A 22,633-nucleotide genomic window follows, 5' to 3' on the forward strand; every position below is an offset into this window, starting at 1 on the left:
GCATCTGGTGAGGACACTTAAGGGAAAGACTCTGCCTTAGGACCAAGAGAAATTAACGTTTGTCCACTAAGGAATCTGACCAGCTATAGTGCCATGCTGATTAGCCCTGCAGAGGTTATTTCTTAATTATGTATTTTAGGGTTTATTAAAACAGGGACTGTGTCCCCTCTCTGGGGGCAGAGAATATTTTGATATTTTGATTGCAATTAAGTGGAAATTGAGAACACTAACAGACAGAAACTAATCAGAAGTGTTTTACTGTTCCTTTATTCCCAATCAAATGCACTGTCAAGCAATATCTAGATATTACCTGCACTCTGCCTGTCCCCTGCCTGAACCTGGGATTCACCAAGAGTGTGGTCCTGGGTCCCACGTTGGCGTTGCTCATTTGGTTGATGAAGACATATTGACAGGGCTTCCCTGGTGGCGCAGTGGTTGAGAGTCCGCCTGCCGATGCAGGGGACACGGGTTCTTGCCCTGGTCCGGGAGAATCCCACATGCCGTGGAGCGGCTGGGCCCGTGAGCCATGGCCACTGAGCCTGCGTGTCCGGAGCCTGTGCTCCACAACGCGAGAGGCCACAACAGTGAGAGGCCCACGTACCGCAAAAAAAAAAAAAAATAATGAGTTGAAAGTCAAAATGACTCCTTGATCCATTGGCTGCAGAATGGATGTTGTGTTAGCAGGCATGAAAATAACATTAATCTCATTGTATATCTCCATCAGAGCTCTTGGGTGACCAGGCGTATTGTCAATGAGCAGTAATATTTTGCAAGGAATCTCTTTTTTGGGCAGTAGGTCTCAACAGCGGGCTTCAAATATTCAGTAAACCATGTTGTAAACAGGTGTGCTGTCATCCAGGCTTTGTTGTTCCATTTATAGAGCACAGGCAGAGTAGATTCGGCATAATTCTTAAGGGCCCTAGGATTTTTGGAATGGTGAATGAGCATTGGCTTCAATTTAAAGTCAGTGACTGCATTAGCCCCTAGCAAGAGAGTCAGCCTGTCTTTTTTTTTTTTTTAAGATTTATTTTTTATTTATTTATTTTTGGCTGCGTCAGGTCTTAGTTGCGGCATGTGTGATCTTTGTTGAGGCATGCGGGCTCTTCATTGTGGTGTGCGGGCTTCTCTCTAGTTGTGGTGTGCAGGTTTTTCTCTCTCTAGTTGTGGCATGCAGGCTTCTCTCTAGTGGTGGCGTGTGGGTTTTCTCTCTCTAGTTGTGGCGCACAGGCTCCAGGGCACATGGGCTCTGTAGTTGTGGTGCACGGGCCCCAGAGCACGTGGGCTCTGTAGTTTGGAGCACACAGGCTCTAGCTGATACATGGGAGCTCAGTAGTTGCGGCATGTGAGCTTAGTTGCCCCACAGCATGTGGGATCTTAGTTCCCTGACCAGAGATTGAACCCCCGTCCCCTGTGTTGTAAGGTGGATTCTTTACCGCTGGACCACCAGGGAAGTCCTCAGCCTATCTTTTGAAGCTTTGAAGTCAGGCACTGACTTTTCCTCTCTAGCTATGAAAGTCTTGGGCGGCATCTTCTTTCAATATAAGGCTATTTCATCTGCATTGAAAATCTGGTGTTTAGTGTAGCCATCTTCATGAATTATCTTAGCTAGATCTTCTGTATAACTTGCTGCAGCTTCTATATCAGCACTTGCTGCTTTACCTTGTACTTTTATATTATGGAGAAGGCTTCTTTCCTTAAACCTCATGAACTTCTGCTAGCCTCAGACTTTTCTTCTGCAGCTTCCTCACCTCTCTCAACCTTCATAGAATTGAGAGTTAGGGGCTTGATCTGGATTAGGCTTTGACTTAAGGGAATGTTTTGGCTGGTTTGATCTTCTATCCAGACCGCTAAAACTTTCTCCATATCAGCAGTAGGGGTACTTTGCTTTTTTTTAGCATTTATGTGTTCATGAAGTAGCACATTTAATTTCCTTCAAGAACTTTTCCTTTGCATTCGCAACTTGGCTAACCGTTTGGTGCAAGAGGCCTAGCTTTTGGCCTCTCTCAGCTTTCGACATGCCTTCCTCAATAAGCTTAATAATTTCGGGCTTTTGCTTTAAAGTGAGAGATGTGCGACTCTTCCTTTCAGTTAAACACTTGGAGGTCATTGTAGGGTTATTAGTTGGCCTAATTTCAACATGGTTGTGTCTCAGGGAATAGCGATGCCCGAGGAGAGGGAGAGGGACGAGGGAACTGCTGGTCAGTGGAGCAATCGGAACACACACATTTTTTGATTAAGTACACTGTCTTATATGGGTGCAGTTTGTGGTGCCCCAAAACAATTACAATAGTAACATCAAAGATCACTGATCACAGCGATAATAGTGAAAAAGTTGAAGATGTTATGAGAATTACCAAAACGTGACACAGAGACATGAAGTGAGCAAATGCTGTTGGAAAAATGGCACCAACAGACTTGCTCTTTGCAGGATTGCCACAAACCTTCAATTTATAAAAAGCACAATATCTTCTAAGCACAATAAAGCAAAGTGCAATAAAATGAGGCATACCTGTATTCATTTCTCCTCTCATGCCCTCACTTCCCTCCTTACCCAGCTTAGGTGCTATGGTCAGTCTCTCCTTTGCTTGTCTCTCTGTGTCCTGTTTACTGGCATGACTCTGGCTGTATGTCCACTTTGAACCTGAGTTCAGTTGAATGGAGAACACAAAACTATGTTGAATGGCATTACTTTGAATTTATGTCCACAAATTTCAAGTGTATCCTCTTCTCTATTTAGCAATTCTTCATCATTTGCTTAATACTTCTGACTCTGTGAGGCAACAGTTTTATACCTTCACCTGTACCTCAGACCTCCAACTCCCATCCCCAATTCTCCCCTCAGCTGATTCCTTCACTTCATTTTTCATTGGTGAAATAGAAACAATGAGAGTAAATGACTTCATCTCCTCCAGCAAATCTGCACTGACTCTGTTTCTGCACCCGCTGTCTTGGTCCAGCTTCCGGTACTCTACATGAACTATATGGAACCCTGTAGTAGCTCCCTATCGTCCTCAGAATAAATCCAGTCTCTCTGCCATAGCCTCAAGGCCCTTCAAGATTGGGCTCATGCTTGTCTTTCTCACCATGTCTACTATGACTCTCTTTTTTTTGTCCCTGAGTTCTGGTCACACTGGTTTTCTTGCCGTTCTTCGTGTATGTCAAGCTTATTCTCACCTCAACATCTTTGTGTTTGCTGTTGCTTCTGTCTGGAAGTCCTTTCGCCTAGATATTTCTATGCCTTGCTTCTTCTTCGTTACACTCAGGCTTCTGCTCAAATGTCATCTCCTCAGAGAATCCTTCCTTGACCACTCTGCCCACAATAGTTGTCCTTCTCCCCCATCATTCTCTAACTCCTTACCCTGCTTAATTTTTTTCCACAGGATTTATCACTACCTGACATAATATTATAAATTTGTGTTAATTTGTTTATTATCTGAATATAACTTTATAAGGGTAGGGATTTTGCCTGTCTTTTTTGCTTCTGTGTCTTCAGGGCCTAGAACAGTATTTAGCACTCATTATCTATTGATTAAGTATTTGACACATTTTTGATAAATGAATATTGAATAAAGTATAGTGACTATTGTGACAAAGGCTTTTTTTATTTGTCACGCTGTTACTATTCTGAGGCAAGGACGACTCAGTTCTCTCACCACTTTTCTCTATTTGAAAGATTGGGAAACCTTTTGCGCAGTGTCGCATAATATCATTGGGCTTTCGTTTGATATAAACACATCATTTACATATTAATTCTGCCTTTGTTCTTTTCTCATTAGCCCATAACAATTAAAAGAGACCATTACTCTGCCACACTATGGGTTTTTATGATGTCATGTCAAAGTCTCCATTAATTAAATAACTTAATAAATTAAAGCCTTATTCGATGACAGTATCTTTCAATTGCGAATCATCTCCACTAAAGAGCACAATGGCAGACGTGGGACAATTTTAGCATTAGGACATGCCAACCTAACAGCCAGATGTGCTTATTGACACAATGAAAGTTAAAAACTATCACTTTAGGTGATCATTTGGTGCCAATGACACTGTGAACAGGATAGTCGATGGGGTAAAAAAAAGACAAACTCAGGCACTGCTATTGGAAGGCACAGCTCAATTATCAGATTGTCATTTAGACTCTTTAGAATGTTAATTGGATAAAATCACAAATTAAAAAATAAAGTGTTTGGAACTATAAGACTGTGTCTTCAGGTTTCGGTTCAAGAGAGATTGATGTGCAGGGTAACATTCAAACTTCTTAATTTATAATGCAAGGTCCTCATTTAACTGGAATGTGAATTGGAGTGGAAGATAGTAAGACGAAGGCAGGGAGACCAAGGATACTAATGTAATTATCTAAGGAAGAGATGCTAAGAGATGGGGTTGGGAAGAAGAGATGTAGGAAAGGAGGAGAAAAGATGAAAGCTGCATCATATGGAAGTAAAAAAAAAATGGGGGAGAGTGAAGTACAGCAACATCAGAGGTAGATGACAAATGGATTCTTTTATATTCATGTTACAGGTAAAGACATAGAGTAGTGGACTGGCCGCCTGAATTTGGAAATTTTTGTGTGTTACTTGTGTAAGGATTAATTAATTACCTTATAGCTTTAAGAGAGTATGGTTTGCTAATGTGTCTAAGTGACTTATTGAGAATAGCTAAATTATGAGCCTAAGCTAGATAAAGTCATGCCTTCTGTGGTGTGTAGACTTGGTACATTTGGATAATCCTTGACTTTTGGGAAAGTGTAAATCAATCTCATGGTTGAAATAAAGCCAAATACACCAGGAATCACAACAAACATAAAGAAGATTCATTCTATGTGTCAATAGACACAGATTTTTAAGTTGCATGGGGAAGAAGAAACAGTTACACTCTCTTTACACACTGTTTATAGGAATACCCCTATTAAGAATAATGGCATGGGAAGATTGAAAGAAGATAGATGGAAATTGATATAATATACCATGCAAATACCTTTCAAAAGAAGGCTGGTGACACTGTATTAATATCAGACAAAATGTACTTTAAAAAATGTTATTATAGATAAAGAAAGTCATTATTTAATGATAAAAGAACAATTCACCAGAAAGATATATTAATCCTGAACCTGCATTATTACCTAGTCACATCATTTCAAAAATATATAAAGTAAAAATTGACCATATCACCATGAGGTATTGAGAACATAGGTAATCATGATTGGGAGGGTTTTTAAAAATATTTATTTATTTATTTATTTAATTTATTTGGCTTTGCCGGGTCTCAGGTTGCACCAGGTGGGCTCCTTAGTTGTGGCTCACGGGCTCCTTAGTTGTGGCTCGTGGGCTCCTTAGTTGTGGCTCGCGGGCTCCTTAGTTGCGGCTTGCCGGCTCATTAGTTTCAGCATGTGGGCTCCTTAGTTGTGTCAGGTGGGCTCCTTAGTTGCGGCTTGAGGGCTCCTTAGTTGCAGCACATGGGTTCCTTAGTTGCGGCAGGCGGGCTCCTTAGTTGCGGCAGGTGGGCTCCTTAGTTGTGGCATGCAAACTTTTAGTTGCAGCATGCATGTGGGACCTAGTTCCCTGACCAGGGTTCAAACCTGGCCTGCATTGGGAGCTCAGAGTCTTAACCACTGTGCCACCAGGGAAGTCCCCATAATTGGGAGTTTTAAACATTTTCTCTGAAACACTGAAAAATCAAATAAACTAAACAAATTAGAAAGGATAAAGAAGATTTAAATAACATAACTGATTAGCTTGATTGAATAGACATACATAGAACTCTGAACTCCTGAATTCCACTACCAGAGAATATACACACATTGAAAGCCTTACCACTGATTGCTAAAAATTATATTTCCTCTTATCTCGGAAGAAAAAATATTAGGAGACCAAAAACAAGTAGACCTCAAAAACTTTATACATTTGGAAACAAGATCATACTTCTAAATCTTGTCAAAGAAAAGTGATGATAGAAATTAGTTGATACTCTATTTTAAATCTTGTGGGTTACAATTAAAGAGGTACATAAAGGAAAATTTATAGATTAAAATGCATATATTTGAAATGAAGGAGGACTGATAATTAGTGAGTTAAGCATTCAACCAAAAAATTATAAATAAGATAGCAGAGTAAACCAAAATAAAGCAAAGGGAGAAGATAATACGAAGTACTGCAAAAAGAAATGAAATAGAATACAAAGGAATAGCAGAGATCGACAAAGCAAAGGATGATTCCTTGAAAGACTAACTAAACACATCTGGCAAACTTGATCAGCTACAGAGACAAAGACAGAAGGAAGGAAAGAGAGTAAGAGTGACAGAGAGAACACAAATAGTATTAGAAATGAAAAGAGGGACCTAATATATGTATAATAGAGAATAAAAGGTCAAAAGAATGTACTATGAGTAACTTCATGGTAATATATTTAAACATACATTTTAATAAATAGGGGTGCCCAATACATTTATGATACACACATTCTAAGCTCATGTCACAACAGGAGACTGAGAAACATGATTTCTAACTGAGTTTGAATAAATGAATGGAAGAGAAAAATCATTCACTCATATGAAACGTATTTATGGACATCTGCTATGTACTGGGAATTGTGCTGGTGCTACTTTATATTTTCATGAGGGGGATGGACATTAAACAAATCATTACAAAAACAGATATTTACAGTTGAGGTAAGTGCAGTATAGGAAAGTTTAGAGCATTTAACAGGGAACTTAATCTTATTTGGGCAAAGGGCAGATTAGCAAAGGTTTCCTGAAAAAGTGACATTTAATCTGGGACTTAAATAGTGGGTAGGAGTTACCCAAGCTAGAAGGGGTTACAGGGTCCAAAGACGTAGATCATAGAGTGGATGGTTGGAAAGGTGTGGAAATCGGTTTCAGCAGTTGCCTTTGGAATATGGTAAGGATTTATACAAGCCAAATACATTAAATTCACATGTCTAAGTAGAGCACAAACATATTTCCCCTTCTTAATAGCTTTCTGTAGATGCCTAAGAATGTAATCTGTAAAGAAAGTATTAAAACAAGGATGGGAAGGAAATAAACCAGCTTCATTCAGAGTAGTGGTTGCTTCTAGAGAAAGGAGAGCAGAGGAGGCTTCTGCATCCATCCCTTGTTAATGGTGATTCCCTTCCTGAAAGGGAGGATAAAGTAAGCCACAATCATGAGTGTGCTAATTTTTTTAAGTGTTGGCCTTATCTGAAATGGAGACCTCAATTATAAAACATCAGGCAGAAAATCACAGAAGAGAAACTTAGAGATGCTATTCTGAAGGGAGCAGTGGTTTAGACAGTACTACTCAAAATGTGAAGAGGGAGGTCAGACACTGAGAGTAAGGATTTAGGACTGCCTTGTGCAGCACAGTAGCCACATGTGGCTATTGAGTACTTGAAATGTGGCCAGTCTGAATTGACATACTGTAAGTGTACAATACACTCTGGATTTCGAGGACAGTATTAAAAAAGAATGTAAAATATTTCAATAATATTTTTTATTGAAGTATAGATGATTTACAATATTAGTTTCAAGTGTACAACATAGTAATTCAATATTTTTATAGAGTTTACTTCACTTAAAATTATTATAAAATATTGGCTATATTCCCTGTGCTGTGCAATATATCATTATAGCTTATTTATTTTATATATAGTAGTTTTTGCCTCTTAATACCCTACCCCTTTTATGCCCCTCCCTGCTCTGGTAACTGGTAGTTTGTTCTCTATATCTGTGAGTCTGTTTCTGTTTTGTTTTATTCATTTGGTTGTTTTACTGGGTTGGCCAAAAAGTTCATTTAGGTCTTTCCACAAGAGTGTATGGAAAAATCTGAACGAACTTTCTGGCCAACCCAATATTTTTTAGATTCCATGTAGAAGTGGTAACATATAGTATTTGTCATCAACAATATTTTTATATTGATTATATTATATGAAATGATAAGATTGTGGATATATTGGGCTACATTAACATATTATTAAAATTAATATCACCTGTTTCTTTTTACAGTTTTTAACATGGCTACTAGAAAGTTTAAAATTAAACATGTGGCTGACATTTTATTTCTGTTGGACAGTGCAAGTTTAGAAACTTTTATAGCAATTTGGCATTGCCACAATATCCAAGTGTATGTCTCATCAGCCCACAACATATTGGAAAGGAATAATACAGTCAACTAGTATTTCATCACAGATAATTAGTGAAGCACTGCTTGAAACCATTCATATCTTCCAAAGTGTTTAGACACTATGCTTACTATAGGAAGATACGTATATTGTCAATTTCTCAGAGGTCTGTGAAATAGTCCAAGGAGGCAACTCTTAAATTGATGTGGCCTTCTGAGTATGAAAAAAGTGATTGATAAAGATGTTATCATATAACCCTTCAGATTTGCTTGTATTTATTTTCAATTGCATAACTTGTATATTGGAGTTGGACAGAATATAATAAAAACTGTGGTAAATAATACATTTTTAAAAGTCCAATTGAAAGACAAGTTTGGCATCAACTAGTTTTTTTTTTTTTAGAATTGAAAAAACAGGGAGTGGGGAAGCTCATATCTCAAATTAGTTACATTGCAGCATTGATAATATACTTATGTAATTGTCTTCCTTAGATTTTGTTCTATAAAATTGACTTATTTGTCATCAGAATGGGCTAGTTAACATTGGACTTGGAATTGGCACAGGTGAGCTTGTGATTTACAGGGCAATTTTTCTCATCAAAACCTGGGCAGAACCATTTATTTTAAAACCAATATTTATTTTACAATGGGAAGATGGAGCAGATTAAAGGAGCATAAAACCATGATAAATCACCCAATCTTTATCCCATAGAAAATCTTTTAAATGGCTCTTTAAAGTAATGGCAGTAAAACCGGCTCATAGAGTTTGTATTTGGATGGCTTTCTAGCATATGGTATAGTCATGTAGATTAAAATCTAATTAACGAGGAATTTGTAAATATTCAGACGTGGTCTGTGTGATTCTTTTTCAGTGAAAAGTTAAATGTGTTCTTTCCGTAGCCAAGTTTCTGAGTCTTGCTCATGAGTAAAGGGAATCCAGCCTCAAATTTTTAGCTGTTTGAAATCAAAGGCCAAAGAAATGAAATATCTTTTAGTCTATTTAATAATCAATTTTTATATTAAATGTTTAAGAACATGTTTATCTATGTTTACTATAGATTATTATACAAGAAAGGAATTTTTATAACATCTTGTTTGATTTGGTTCCCATTTATATCTTAGGTTACAGTAATTTCTATGGTTAAAAATAATGGAGTTAAATTTCTCTAATAGTATTCTTTAACACTATTCTAATGATAAGTGGACTTGTATAGAACCTTTGGACTGATTAAAAAATGCTAAAGAGTAGAAAACATTTGAAATGGATGAGATCTGCTTGTAATCATGGTGAATTTTACAAATGGGGAGTCTGTGTCCTGTGGATGTTCCATGTGGGTGTTCTATCTCTACCTAACTGAAGACTCCAGGTCAGCAGTTGGCAAACTTTTTTGTAAAAGACCAGAGACTAAATATTGTAGGCTTGTTGGGTCCATATTCCAACTATTCAACTCTACTGTTATTGGGTGAAAGCCGCTGTAAGTAATATATAAATGAATGGGTGTGTGCACACTCTCTGACCCAACAATTCTATGTCTAGCAATGTTCCCTAAGGAAATAATCAGAGACTTTGGCAAAGAAGCATGTACAAGAGTATCTGTCATGATATTATTTTATGACATGGAAAGGTATTTATGGGCCCTGGTTAATTAAAAGAAAAGCAGCAAAACAATGTAATATGTGATCCTACTTTGATATAATGTATGTACAAACCCATATATTAGGTTGGATCATGTGAAATTAATGTTAAATGGCTGTTTTTTATCTGCAAAATGGAAGTTTTATATGGTCAGCCTAAGAAAGAGACTGAAAGATTATCCACCTGTAGTTTCTTAGGTGGAAGAAATAGAATAATTTTTATTCTACTCTTTTTCATATGTTCATTTGTTACAAGGAATATATTTTACTTCACAGTGAGAAAATGATGCAGGTTTTTTAGGACAAAAGAAGGATTTTGCCATTCAAATTGTGGGTACGTTGCAATGGAAATGCAGAAGGCATGTGCATGTAGTCCTCTCTGGAGGAGATGTGTCTCCTGTGAGGAACTAGGAGCTTTGTTTTGTTGGCAAGGCCATTCCTATTATGGCAGTGGATACAGGGAGCTGCAGCCAGCTCACGTTGTGTATTTTCTCCCATTGGTTGACTCCATTCCCCTTGATGCCATTTAACATTCCATTCATCAAATGAGCTCCTCTTGTTCAGATTGCTTTCACATCAAATTGCTGTCTGATTAGGATTTGGCTTTGCATGGAGGACATCTTCAGGAAGGGAACGTTCTGGTCATTCTGATGTCTGTGCGGCAGTTGTATTACAAATTGTAGACTTCTACTTCGATATTTTGGGTTCATGTTGCTGGACTCGTGAGCTTTGTTTAATGAAGTCCACCTCCTGAGAGAGGGATTCTGTCTTGTGTGCTGAGAACTCCAAGGCCCAGGATGCCAAAACCTAGTGAAGGAACTTCCTAAGGTATAGATGACCTTCAGTTGGGTCTCTGGGGAGGGAGCCTGCTGCCCTTCCTCAGATGGCATTCTATATTTCTGCACAGTAAGTTGCTTGAGTCTTTTCTTATTTGAAACTTTGCCCCTTTCCAGCTCTCAAGTTCTGCACTTCTTCAATTTTTCTCTCTTCAGCCCTTGCTTGCTCCGTTTTCCTCACTGTTTCTTGTCACCAGGCAGAAACACAGTGGGGAGAGACTGGTACACAAGAGACGTTTTGCTGCTGGTATTTAACTTTCTCCTGAAGTTTTTGTTGGTTGACATTGATTTCTAGTGCAAAGGGCGCTCAGCTTTGGAGCAGACCTGTAGAGAAATAGAGTCCCTCAGGCCTGCTGTGAGGCTAGAATCCCCTTGTCCCAGCAACAGGGATTGGCATTTGTGTGGGACAGTGGGACATGCCCCTGATGCCGGGAACTTCTTGCAGTGACAATCAGCGTGAAGAAAAGCGGTGGACCATTTCTCCACCTGAGGGAGGCAGACATTTTGTGAGCTCACATGTTTTTCTCATCAGACTCTGAAAGGGCGTTTTACTGTATTTTGATACAATGTTCAAACTACACATTAGGGGTAATTTCTGCCTTATTTGGAGCGCTAGTCAGAATGATCTAATCTCCATCAGAGGACATGAAGAGGCCTCTATATCTGACACTACTTTGTTAAGGAGAAAATATTTTCCCAGGAGGCAAAAGTTACTGGCTAAATACAGCCCCAAATCAAAGATCTTTTCTACCAAGAACTCTTATGTCAGCTTTCTTTTTCATAAATTAATGTGGATCTGTGGAATTTACATTTCCTACAAATTGTTTACCCATTTTCCCTTTTCATAAGGTGAGAAAAGATCCTAATTCAAGATACATTCTGTCACTTTGGAGGCTGATTGGGGATGAGAGTTTTTTTGTATTCAAAGAAATCCCCAAAACAATTGGTAAAACTGCTTGTAGAATTTGATGTTACACATCTTGAGGAAGATTTAAGTCTGAAAATTTAAAAGACTTCAATTCACAAGTGTTGATTGCATCATTTTGCTTAGTAGTACAGTTAAATCATTTTTAAAAAGTCAAGTGAATATGTTTTGGCCTCATCAATGAAATGTACCAAGAACCATAAAGTAGTGAAATGGTGTTAAGAAAAACAACATTTCATTTTTTCTTTGTATTCTTTGTATTGAAAAAAGTGACAATTACCCTCTTTCCCTTTGAGTTCCTGCTACAAAAGCTTATACATTTTATGTTGGGTATTTAGATGTTTATGTGAGGGGAGCTCAATTTATAAATCTGAATGCTAACAATATGACGATTAATTTTAGAAAATTGTCAGTCAGCAGACATGCTGGGCCTAGAATAAGATGATTCATTTGCTATATAGGCAATATTGTATGTTATAAAAAATCAGGGGATAGTCACATAGAAAGGGGGAAAATGAATGGATCAATAATTTAATTTAGCTCTGACCTGGCTGAGTTCTATAGCATGGTTCATAATTTTTCAATGAATGACCCTTAACATTTTACATATAGTGCCTCAGTTTTGTATTGATCTTCCCTAATGTATTCTTCATGTCAAAGAAGGAATAAAAACAAACAAAACACACTGTTTAACAAAAACACATTGTGTCGCCTGCAAATGTTAACCAAAATATGACAACATATTGGCGTTATTTATTCTGTTTTCAGAACTACTTTTTTCCTGGCTAATTAAAAAATTTAGAAGAGAAATGGGTAGTAAGTGAATGATAACTTGAAGGGCAAGTTCATGGAGTTCTCTCTTAGTTAAAAGATTCTTAGCCCCTCTGCATTACTTAATTGCTTATTAAAAGTGGAACCCCTGATGTACTATGTGTAGTGTGTATTTATTCCATGGAAAATTATTAATTTTTAATTGAACTAAGTGAGTGCTTGGACAAGGGACCCTAGCTATCAATCAGGAAGCAAGTGATTGACTGATGTTCATGTTCATTAATTATTCAAGGAAGTTCAATTTTAAGGTCTATAACAGTAGAAGAAAGTTTTTATAAGTGAGTGTGTTTGTGCTGGTACATTTTAGTACTGTATTTATTTGTTCATTTAACAAATATTTAGTATGTGCTATGTGCCATGCAGTGATGAGTCAGTGATGAGCAAGCCCATGGGCCCCTGTACTCACAAAGCTTCCAGGGCAGTACGTAAAACAGAGGTATATCAGTGCTGTTTAGGAGACTCAGTTTTGCTTGACTCCCCTCTATGTACAGAAAATGATTCTTCTCTGCACAAATTTCCTGAGTCTCCTGGAAATTCAAGCTATCAAATTCTAATTACCATCTGAGACAATATTTTCTTTAGAATGATAGAATCATAGTTTCTAAGAGCTGAAAGAGACCTGCGAAGTTGTCTGGCACTGGACCCTTTTGTTCTCCGGCCTCAGCCTGGGCCTGTCCAATGTCAGGAGGGGGAAGTGTACTCATTCATGGGGTCATTTCTGGAATGTGTGGATTATTTCAAAGTTCTTCCAAATAATGAACTGAAGCTTATTTCCCTGCAAAATCTCTTTATCGATTCCAGTTTTGTGTCTTGAACAAAATCATCACATCTTATTTACCTATTATTTGGAGTATGTATCACAGTTTTCCATATATTTCTGTGATCTTTTTATTATGAACATGTTATCCCTGTTAGATGCATGTATCCTGACAACAGAATTGTGTCTGGTTTTGCTCACTGCTATTTTCACTAGCACTGTCATAAACTAGGCAATGAGTGAAGGAAGGAATGTTTTATCTTATTCCAAAAGGGCTTCAGGGAAGAATACATAGATTTAAACCATACATCTTAGTCCATTAACTATTTGACAACTATCATGGTTCTTTTACTTCAGTTTTTCTCATCCTTAGGTTCAGATTCTCCTTCCTAACTTTCTTTACATGTGACATGGTGTCCAGCCAATTATACTGAAGTTATCTCCTTCCTAATGCCTCCCACCTTGTTAATATAAAAAGAAAGTGCTGGTCTCACCAGGATGTTTGGGAAAGGCTTCACAGACGAGGTGCGGATTGACCTGTGCTGAGTCTTGAAGAATGAGGAAGTGTTCTCCATGTCAGTGAGGCCAGAAAGGGCACTTTTAAGGTACACTGAGAACAGTGGTACCAGAATGCTCACCCACCTTGCAGATTTCCATTAGGTCACCTAACTTCCTAGTTAGATCCTCTTTGGGGAATTTGTGCTCTTTTCTTTCCATCTTCCTCATGAACTTCAGTATTCTTTCACCTTGATCACTTCCTTACCACTACCGCAAAGCTGCAAAGCTCGAGGCAGAGCTGCCCGAGGTTTAGAGCTTACGTGGGGGAGTTAGTCTGTATTCAAATCCGGGTTCAACCCATATTTTGCATGGCCTTCGGTGAGGTAGGTACTTCTTTGAGATTTAGCGTTTTCTTCTTTAAAATGGAAAAAATAATAATACCTTATAAAATAATTGAGAGAATTATCAGGTAAATTATATGTGAAGTGCCTGACCTGTAACTGTTATTCCCCACCTCCCTCCCTGGGAAACTCCTGCTGTAGTTCACTTCTGCTGGTATAGCTATTGGTCCAGAGGCCCCAGCACATGCACGTGGCTCAGACATATTTTCCACAGAAACCCATCAGGTGTTAATAGTGACAGAGCTATTTCAGTTTCTTTCAGGTCCTCAGTCCAATGGATTTACATCTTCACCTTTATTTCTCTCATCCTCCAGGCTCCTGGGGTCCAGTAATCTTTTAGTTTTTTTTGGTAGGACTGTAAAGGCATCAGATTTGACACATTTTCCTCTGATTTCTCTCCTTTCGGGTCTCCATTTCTCCTGGTATAACAAGAGCCTGGATTTCTCTGATCTCATCTCTCTCAGCTTCATCTGGGTAATCAACATACTCATTTCATTCTGGTCAAGATTTCTCTCAATAGGTTTATTGCAGATGGCTGCAGCTGCGATCAGTGTTTACAATCTGATGACAAGTTGGAGATTAAGGCTTGTCATCACTATTTAATTAACCTCAAATTAAGCGCTTTCCGGTCCCATTCCATGCCCTTCCACAAGCCCAGGAGAGCTTCTAAAACAGTGCTTGGAGTCTTGATAGATTCAGGGTCACATCACTGGAAAGCAGGGGCTTATTTAGCTGTGACTCTGAAGAGCAACACTATTTGATCCTTAAGTCACTTGCCCGAGGGCTGAAGCTAGGTAGCTATTCAAAGTCTCTATAAAGAGAGGGGAAGAAAGGAGAGCATTTTTCTAATTCTAGGAAGCAGGTAGTCTGTGAACTGCAGAGACGATGAGACAAAAAGCATTCCAGAGACAGAAAAAAAACCTCTGTTCTTAGTATTTAAAAACAACTTTGTTTTTGTATCACAGAAGTAGTATATGTCAACAGCAAAATTATACATGGTAATTGTAAAAGGATGGAGAAACGAAAGAAGAAAGTAAAAATCATTCAAATTCCTACTCTCCATACCTGCTTTTAAGGCTTCCCCGAGCTGTCCAATCTGGTAGCCACTAGCCACATGTGGCTCATAAATATTTAAAATATGGCAAGACTGAATTGACACCACGTGCTAGAAGTATAAACTACACACCAAATTTCAAAAAGAGAATTTAAGCTATTGTTATTTTGTGTATGTTGGATTAATTAAAATATATCTTTAAATGAATTTCATCTTTTACTTTTTTTTCATCTTTTACTTTTTAAAATATGACTACTAAATACTTTAAAATTACGTATATTTCTATTGGACAGTGCAATTTTAGACCTTTTTCTTATATCAAAATTTTTTTAAAAGAAAAATTGCATTATTCTACGTAAAACTTTGTATCCTCCTTTTTCAGTTAATGCGAATATGTTCATGTCATGAAATATATGATATGGCATTATGTTTAATCATTTGTAGTATTTCATTATATGATGTGCCTGAATAGATTAATCCAATCCACTGTTGCTGAACACTTAGGTCATTACCATTTTTTAAAATTTCAAATTATTCATAACATACTTATAACTATATCTTTGGACTCATCCTTAATTGTGCTTCTAGGATTTGTTTCTGGAAGCCAGTTAGCCGAGTCACTTGTTTGTGGTGTTTAAGCAAATTGCCACATAGAAAGGTAGCACTGATTCATACTCAGTACAGTGGTTTATAATAATGCTCATTTCACCTCATCTTTATCAACACCAGATATCATCATTGTTCTTAATTCGTATTGTAACGAGCAGCACTGTTATGGGTTTGCTCAGCAAATTATTGAAAAAGTCTTAGTTTTAAGCTTTGTGCAGTGGTAGTATCGTAGCCAATAAGGTTTATCCGAGGCACGATTACTGCTAATTGAAAAGGTCTTATTAGGCTTGGTAGCTTCTATCCTGGTCCTGCAGATACTTCAGATGATTTTCTCTTATCCATCAATCATTCTTTTATCCATCCACTCTTGAGCATCCGTAATGTGTCCAGGCCTGCCCAAAGATTTGTAGAAGACATGGTATTTGATTTTAGGAAATCCCTTATATTTAATATTTAAGTTGGAAAAGAAAGGAAGAGAAAATAAATAGGGCAAGGGCCACGTGAGTCTTATTTACTACAGTATTTCAGCACCTAAATAGAGTGTCTGGTACGTGGTAGACTCCCAGTAAATATCGTTGAATGAATTCATGACTAAGTGTATGATAATGTTTACATAAGTGATGAAGAAAACAAAATAAAGGGGTAATGATTTTAAGGTAGGGACAATAAGGGAAAGCTGTCTGCCTCCTGTCTTAACCCAACAGAAGCCAGAAGGCATGAGAGCTGCAGAGGGCTGCAGAGGAGAGGCCACCACAGGGCAGACAAAGGGTCTGCAGGGGCAAATAGAGGATAACCAGGACACCAGCTCTGATACCTGCCCTCTGGGGTAGGGCACTCACCCTTTCTGAGTTTGGTTTCCTCATCTGTAAAATGTGCATAATTTTACCTACCTCAGAAAGTTGTATTAGAAATAAATGGAGAGCACTTAGCACAATGGTATTTTCTTCACTTGTATTCATTAGTGGCTTAGCTACATCAGTTTCTAAGCATCTTGTTCATTTATCATTTCTTAGAAGTTATCATAAGGAAAAACAGAGAAGAAACTTACCCCGATATACCTGGACCTTATATTTAGACTTGAAAAGTTCTACATCCCCCCAGTGAGGTAGCCGTTTGCGTTCTGAACTGTGCATATCAAACCCTTATACTCTGGTTAAAAATCCATAGAATTTTTCATGTAGTTGGATAATTAGGCCACATGCTGTTGGCTCTGCTCAAAAACGGTCATTTAAGTGTCCTTTTATTTTTTTAGCATCCACTGGGAAGTTTAAATAGCCACTGCCAGTGTGATTTCTATATGCTCTTTAAAAAATGCTGAAATTGAAAAGAGTTTAATAAAATTGCTGGACTGTTAGCTTTAGCAAGCTGTCCCAGACATAAACCTGAGAAAACAAACCCCAAACCCCAAAGTAAATACTTCTATGAATCAGGGACTTTCACAAGTGCTCCCTGGAGAGTGTAGTTTGACTCATATGGAGTTAGTTGACAAGCAAGGGTGGAAACTAGCAGCTTCTGAGGTGATTTGGCTCCTTTATTCTCCTTTGCTTAACAGATATCTGTACTAAATATGAGTGGCAGCATTTGGAACGAAGGGACCCTGAAGTATCATCTGCCTAATTCTTATGTAGAAAAATGAGTAGTGCAATAGTGTAAAACAAATGAATATATGTCAGGTATATGAATGTTCTTAGATTACCAGACCCTTAGGGAAATATAGTTATTAAATGAATAAAGTGTCCAAGAAGAGGAACAGCTTATATTTATTCAGCCTTTACAAGGTCCTAGTCACTATTCAGAATGCTTCATGCATGTTATCTCATTTAATCTTCACAGCAGCCCTAAGAGTAGAGAGTGTTTTCTCCATTTTGCAGATAAGGAAACTGAGACTCCAAGAAATAAAGCCAAGTGATTACAGTCTCATGTTTAGAAAGTAGCAGAGGCAGGGTTGAAACACAGCATTTCACTCCACAGCCTGAACTCTCTCAGCTGCTGTTCTGTACTGTTTCTTTCTTAAATGTTTATGGAGTAAGCTGAGAGTGTGAGGAAATCTTGTTGAAGATAACAGCTCGGGTAAGCCCGTGTGGGATATTCAGGTACAATTTTTTTTTTTTTTTTTTTTTTTTTTTTTTTTTGCGGTACGCGGGCCTCTCACTGTCGCGGCCTCTCCCGTTGCGGAGCACAGGCTCCGGACGCGCAGGCTCAGCGGCCATGGCTCACGGGCCTAGCCGCTCCGCGGCATGCGGGATCTTCCCGGACCGGGGCACAAACCCGTATCCCCTGCATCGGCAGGCGGACTCTCGACCACTGGGCCACCAGGGAAGCCCCAGGTACAGTTTTTATTCCCATAAATTCCTTGCAGATTATAGACATGTTCCTTGGTTTATTACTAGAAAACACCTTTTTAATTGATCTCAATATCAAATCTATTGCACTAGTTGAACGAAAGGAGTTTTATGGCCAGTGTTGCAAGATGTTTACTGAATATTCTCTTCACGTTCATGATTTTTTTTTTTTTTTTTTTTTTGCGGTACGTGGGCCTCTCGCTGTTGTGGCCTCTCCAGTTGCGGAGCACAGGCTCCGGAAGCGCAGGCTCAGTGACCATGGCTCACGGGTCCAGCCGCTCCGCGGCATGTGGGATCTTCCCGGACTGGGTCACGAACCCGCGTCCTCTGCATCGCAGGCGGACTCTCAACCAGTGCGCCACCAGGGAAGCCCCCACATTCATGACTTTTGATTTTTAATAGCCAACTGTTATTAAAAAATGTGACATATTAGTTACATCATGTGTTGAAATGTATCCTTAATTGTAGTACTTTTATTGACTGTGAGAGGATGCAAAGTGGATTCCACAATTTTAATTAACTGTTCCTCCTCTGACATTTCATTACCAGTTTCAGAAGTGATAGAGGATGGCAGTTACCTGTGAGAATTTTTCTATAAAGAAGCTAAGATGGAGGAATGTTAGAGTTGTCTTGGTGATTGAGAGGAAAAACAGAGAAAGGAGAGGATTGGCTATTATCCTCACATGTTAATAACACGGTCAGTAAACAAAGCTTCTGTTATTTTAGGTAAATTTTAAAAATTTGAGCAGATAACAGACCAGTTGAAATAAAAAATAAAGAAATCACTTAATTCAACTATGATTTTTATGCTGCAAAAATGGTGTCTTTTTTCTGAAAGTGAGAATTTCTCAGACATCACATATCTTTCCCTTAAAGAGTTTTTGAGGATTTTCTATGAGTCAGAAGAGGCAAAAACATGAAGGTCAAAGATAATGGGTCCCTATCTAACACTGGACTGATTTGCCAAGAACCCATGACACATTTTTTTAAATAAATTTATTTGTTTGTTTATTTATTTTTGGCTGCGTTGGATCTTCGTTGCTGCGCGCGGGCTTTCTCTAGTTGCGGCGAGCGGGGGCTACTCTTCGTTGTGGTGCATGGGCTTCTCATTGCGGTGGCTTCTCTTGTTGTGGAGCATGGGCTCTAGGCACGCGGGCTTCAGTAGTTGTGGCGCATGGGCTCATTTGCTCTGTGGCATGTGGGATCTTCCCAGACCAGGGCTCGAACCTGTGTCCCCTGAATTGGCAGGCGGATTCTTAACCACTGTGCCACCAGGGGAATCCCCCAGGATACACTTTTATTTCCTTTTTATGGTAAAAGCCAGAGAGAACGCTGTGTAGTTTAAACACGGTTTCTGTATCTGGTGCCCACACGGGAAGTTGAAGGTAAGGAGACCAGTTTATCCAGCAAATGTGCCCAAGCACATAATTACCTCCCTTGATGTCTGTCGATACTTTACCACATCCCCCGGGAAAATCTCTGGGCAGTCCTTCCAAGTCATTTTCAGACATCTCATCATGGCAGGTGAGCTTATTTATTTATTTCCATTTTGAGAGCTTTACCTTTCCTGACTCCCTTTTAATGTTTACCTCTCGTATAAAGAATGGAGACTGGGGTATTTCATTACCAGCTATCTCCCTGCTGCAGGCACTGCCTGGAGAAGTTTCCCTCTGTTTGGCTTGCAAGCCTCATTTATTTCCCCGAGCTTTCTAATCTGGGCAGAGCCCAGCGGACGGCATTATTAAATTACCATTATTACACTGTGTTGTCTTGGCACGATCAGGGGCTGAGTTGGAAAAGTTCGTGTTAGGCAGGGAACACATTTTCTCCCCTTCTCAAGCTGCCCCAAATGGACCTTAGCTGACTTTCTGGGTCTGTATCAGCATCAAGATTCTGTGACGTCAAAGCAAAGATTTAACCACATTTGAGGCATTTCTTCTGATCAGTGTAAAGAATGGGCATTCCCTTTTTAAGTACGTTGCTTTGATTTGGGATCAGCTGGACAATTCATGATTGTAATTTTTTTTTTTTTTTTTTTTTTTTTTTGCGGTACGCGGGCGTCTCACTGCCGTGGCCTCTCCCGTTGCGGAGCACAGGCTCCAGACGCTCAGGCCCAGCGGCCGTGGCTCACGGGCCCAGCTGCTCCGCGGCATGCGGGATCCTCCCGGACTGGGGCACAAACCCGTGTCCCCTGCGTCGGCAGGTGGACTCTCAACCACTGCGCCTTCAGGGAAGCCCCATGATTGTAATTTTTTTGATGGAGGGGGTAACATTTGACATTCAAAGTTATTTGACATTTCAGAAGTTATAATGTCATTTTAAAAGCTCTAATATCACTAGTATATTTGTATGTAATTCATTTACACAGGCTTTCAAAGATTGTCTATTCTCAGTAGAGAAGTTTTAATTAAAAATGTTTTATTGCCACTCCAAGCGTCTTTAAATTAAGGCACTGCTCTTTTCAATTTTTTTTCCTCACGTACTCTTGATAATCAACCTAGTGTTGTCTGCAATGATAAAAGTTATTCTTGTCATATTTTAAGCATTTTCTTGTCCATCACTGTGTTACCAATGGCTGTACAATGCTAGCACATAGTAGGTACTCACTAAATTCTTATTGAATGAGTGTTTCAACACTGCCCATGCACTGTATATTCTAACCATTCTGGAATATGTTTTATCACATGCACTCTGCTTGCTCCCACCTTAGGAATTTTACCCACCACTCAGAAATGTCCTTTGCCTCTCAAATCTTAAGCACTTTTATACTGCTTATTTGTGAGTTTTCTTCTCCTGTCCCTATTTAAGCACAATTCCTGGTATATATATTAGGTGCTCAATAAATGTCTTAATGAATGTACATGAGTTATTGAATGAACACACATGTATAGTTAAGCCAAGGAAAAGTTATGTGTGACATTTATAAACCATTTTTATAACATTTTACAACAATTTTAGTTTTAGGCATTCACTAAAATGATAAAAAGTAAGTTTGAAACACCATTTTTCTTGTCCAGTCCTTGACTCAAAACTCTTCAATGGCTCTCCATTCCCTTTAGCAGTGGTTTTCTAACTATGACAGTCTGATCATGGGATTATGTCTTTTCCCAGTTTAAAGCCTTTCAAAGGTTTCTCACTGCCCTCACAAAAAATATGATTCAAACTCTTTAAGCATGGCTGAGAGTTCTACCTCTCCAGCTAGAGTCTTCCCCAAGCTCCCTTTACTCTTTCACGTCTAGATCATTTGGTTCATTAAACCTGTAATGTTTCCTCTTCTCCAGGGCCTTGGCACCTTGGGTGCCCCCTGCTCCCTCTTCACCCACCTCTTTCTTCAGCTGACTCCTCTTTGGCTTCAGATTGGTCTCGTTTTAAATGTTGCCTTCTCCAGGAAGTCTTTACTGTCCACTCCCTGCTGCTGCCACCACCATCACCCCTACCTGCCTCTACTAGTTTAGATAATTTTCCTGCTTTGTATGCCTTGCAGATATTTTATCAATAGAATAGAATTTTGTGGGGTTTTTTGGCCAAGTCATATGAAGTATTAAGTTAATGGAATTTAAATTGAGAATTTCCACAATTTTAAGTTTTCCTCCTGTAGGTTTCTCTCAAACATTTTGGTGGCTAACATGACCCTCTCCCACCCCCTGACGTGCACAACACATTTATTGCAGGCAAAGTATGCTAAGTGCTTCATATACATTTACTCATTTTCTCTCACACCAGCCTTATGGTGAATACTGCTATCATCCCCCATTTCATCAGAAAAACTAAGTTCAGTGTCATAAGAAACTCACATAGCTGATGAGTGGCAAGCTGAAGTTTAAGTCCAGGCTGTCTACACTCAATCTCTGTAGCCCAAAGCCCAACCTAAAGCTAGTGATTAGACAGTAGTAAATAATTACCCAGCAGGTATTTGGAAATAGCCTTATTTTTGTGCTGGGTATCTTCCGTTTATCCCTTCATACCCACTTTCTACTCAGTTCTGTGCCTGGGAGGTTCTTCTCTGTTGGCTTTATAAATGGGCTCCTCCCTTAACTCCACATACTGCCTTAACCCTTGGTTTCCCCACACCATTACCACACCTTTGTAAAAAGTTCTGCAGCTTACCCCAGTTGGGTGTTTTGTGTATACTCTGTTTCTGCCCAGATCCTTATTGATACAGACAAAAATTTTTTAAATTAAAACTGTAGTTATGGTTGTGCTTTTATATTTCTCATACAGTATGGAGTAATGTTAGCTTTTTTCTACTTTGTCTTTAACTTTTTATAATGGAATTGACGATTGTCATAGTTCATGCAGTCTTAAAAATGAGAGGCATGCCACACTCTTGTGCAAAGGGCATGTTTCCAAGGAATTTGTAACCAGTTGGAAAACAGGCCTACATAATATTTTCTAAAATCTTTAGCCTGCCATGAGGCCTCTTGCGTTTTGACAAGTTTCCCTTTCTGCTTTTCTCCGCTGAGCACCCTTTGCTTACTTTAAATCTGGGCTCTGCTGTGTCTGGGCAGGTAGTGTCCCAGCCACCTGGTCCAGGATTGGTTTAATGTCTGGCTTTAAAATAACTCATTTTACTTACTTAAATGAGTTTATATATAAAGAAACTCACATAGTGTTCCATAAATGGAAAATAA

General features: G+C 38.9%; 1 protein-coding gene and 1 pseudogene across 18 annotated transcripts in view; both read left to right on the top strand.

Annotated features, from left to right (window-relative positions):
• The window catches only part of FHIT (fragile histidine triad diadenosine triphosphatase), a 1,440,192-nt gene that overhangs the window by 296,459 nt on the left and 1,121,100 nt on the right, over positions 1-22,633 (top strand). The gene's annotated exons all lie outside the window — the stretch shown is intronic.
• On the top strand, positions 15,867-15,935 carry LOC132528315 (U4 spliceosomal RNA; annotated as a pseudogene).

The sequence above is a fragment of the Lagenorhynchus albirostris genome, chromosome 10 (assembly GCF_949774975.1).
Source record: "Lagenorhynchus albirostris chromosome 10, mLagAlb1.1, whole genome shotgun sequence".
Taxonomy (NCBI): Eukaryota; Metazoa; Chordata; class Mammalia; order Artiodactyla; family Delphinidae; genus Lagenorhynchus; species Lagenorhynchus albirostris.